The sequence below is a fragment of the Phaethon lepturus genome, unplaced genomic scaffold (genome assembly GCF_000687285.1).
Source record: "Phaethon lepturus isolate BGI_N335 unplaced genomic scaffold, ASM68728v1 scaffold7631, whole genome shotgun sequence".
NCBI classification, from domain to species: domain Eukaryota; kingdom Metazoa; phylum Chordata; class Aves; order Phaethontiformes; family Phaethontidae; genus Phaethon; species Phaethon lepturus.
The window spans coordinates 46,030-48,892 of record NW_010517032.1 but is presented as its reverse complement, the minus strand read 5'-3'; positions in this window follow the sequence as shown (position 1 = coordinate 48,892).

Below are 2,863 nucleotides of genomic sequence, written 5' to 3'. Positions count from 1 at the left end.
CTTCCAAACCAAACTATCCTATGATTCTATGAAAAGGGAAGAACAAGTTAATTGGAAAGACTTCAACTTCTTCAATAGAGTTTTGCCCAAGTCTGCAGTTTCAAGAGAAATTGTCACAATTCAGCATTTGATTTTATAATAAATGTCAATTTTTTTGATGTGTTGGACAATAAAACAGAAGACTTGGACATAGATTTTGTACTTCCTTGGCAGATGATCTAAACTGTAGTTTAATCTAAGCAGTAGGTTAACCACCATGTGGCCCATAGGTGGGTTAAGGACATTGTAGAATTTTTATGCTAGCTAGGGGCAGCTAACAACTATGAAGTACCAGAAGCCAAAATTTACAACCAGTTGTTACTGTTTTAATTTAACCAGTTAAGTTATATGTATTTAGTCGTTTCCTTAGTAATTGCAACTCTGATGTGATGGACAGAGAGAGGGGGTCCCACAAGGATGGATTAATCCCTGAAAAGATCATATTTACCAAAGTTCTGAGAACACTGCTCTGAGGGATAGATAATGAAAACAGCTCTGCCAGTCACTGTGTTGTGAAAGACAGCAGCCATATTTTTTTTTTCTTAATTTCATTTTGCTGACATAAGATCAGCTGCCCAAATCCTCAAGTCCCATGAATACCTCACACAGAAGAAAAACATGCTTAGGACGGAGCTTGAAACTGAGGTGGTGGATCACAATTGGAGGTACAACACATACAGCATAGGGAATCTTGACCAAAAAGAGGAAGGTGCCTATGGAATTTAAGCAGCAACCAAATGAAGGTTGTCAGATTACAAGTATTGATGCAGGCACCTATCATCTGCCACAGACATACTTTTGAATCTTTATTTTAGGAAATTTATTTGTAACTGTCTCTGCATGGCTTGCCAAGGTCATATATAGCCACTCTGGCAGCTGAGATTTGAGGTCAGAATTCCAGTCCAGTGTTTTACTCACAGGATTATCTTTATGCTTAGACACTAGAGACATCTTTTTAAAAGTTTTGTCTGTGGTTAAGATTGCAAACAGATTTCCTGTCTTCTACAGTAAACATTTCAAAGAGGGATAACTTTTGGTTTGAGGTGACATGAGGATCTAGCACTCAACAGTTGCCCTTCAGAAGTGGAACATAAGGCTGTAATAATACATTTAATATGGGTTTTCTCCTGTACTCCCCAGCTTAGGCTGGAAAGAGAATTTCATTCTGTGAAAGCCAAATAAAGTAGAAGTTTCATATTATTTAACCTGCTTTCCTCATCCGAGGTTTCTTAATGCTTCAGTGCTCATATGACTCTAAGAACACACTGAAAACCAGATGCTTATTTGAGTCCCTAAATTCAACATTAAATAATTGCAAAACTAACTAGTCATTTTGTAATTAAAGACACACATTTAAATCACATGAGGGCACTAGCCTCAGCATCTTAGTTTCACTGTCAAACAGGTTTCAGTTAAGGCACTGTTTATATTCAGCAACCTGCTCTTAGCACACACAGTAATATCAGAGCCTCTGTAGATTTCTAGTCCCAAAGATAAGCTAAATTTCGTACTGCTCATTTATCATCCAAACACAGTCCAATGTGTTTTAAAGATCTCTCTCACTTCCAATCTCTCCTGACCCCTTGTATAATGTGTATCTTAACCTTTTGTTTTACTGGAACAGTGGCATAGAAAGCATCCCAGGCGGTCTGTAGTGGAAATGTTAGCAGATATATCTACAATGTTTTCTAAAACACATCTTGCAAAATTGGAGGCTGTCTTCCTTTTTTTTAATAAATTTTACAAAAGGTTAAAGAGCTTGCTGCTGATGATTTGCTGCTTTTATTGAATAGGTTAACTGAATCTCCCAAATATCTTTTTAGAGTAAAAAAGAATAGTCTATCACTAAACAACAGATTTTTTTTTTTTTTTTGTCAGAAACAGTATTTCTGTTGTTCATTTCTGTGAGTAATGTGAACATATAATGATGCTCTGATTCTGTGTATGGGGGATTGACACTGCAGGGTGCAGGTATAGAAGATATGGGATCTGACCTTAAAGAAAAGAAAGATGAGTAATATGTTACTTATAAAATTTACCTAGTAACTACATATGAGCAGTTCTGGAGAAAAGCTAAACAAGGTGGTTTCTTGATACTTTACTTTGCAAGTTGAGTTCAAAACCTGAATGAGGGATATAAGAGCTCTAAAAATTAAGGGGAAGAATTTGGGATCACAGAATCACAGAATCACAGAATCACTATGGTTGGAAAGGACCTTCAAGATCATCAAGTCCAACCATTAATCCAGCGCCACCATGTCCCCTAAACCATGTCCTGAAGCACCACATCCTCACATTTTTTGAACACTTCCAGAGATGGTGACTCCACCACCTCCCTGGGCAGCCTGTTCCAATGCTTGGCCACTCTCTCGGTGCAGAAATTTTTCCTAATATCCAATCTAAACCTCCCCTGGTGCAACTTAAGGCCATTGTCTCTCGTCCTATCACTAGTTAGTTGGGAGAAGAGGCCAACACCCTCGTCACCACAACCCCCTTTCAGGTAGTTGTAGAGAGCGACAAGGTCTCCCCTCAGCCTCCTCTTCTACAGACTAAACAACCCCAGTTCCCTCAGCCACTCCACATAAGGCTTGTGCTCCAGATCCCTCACCACCTTCATTGTCCTTCTTTGGACAGATTCGAACACCTCAGCATCCTTCTTGTAGCGAGGGGCCCAAAACTGAACACAGGATTCAACGTGCAGCCTCACTGGCACCCCCAAGTACAGGGGCACGATCACTTCCCTACTCCTGCTGGCCACACTATTTCTGACACAGGCCAGGATGCTGTTGGCCTTCTTGGCCACCTGGGCACACTGCTGGCTCAT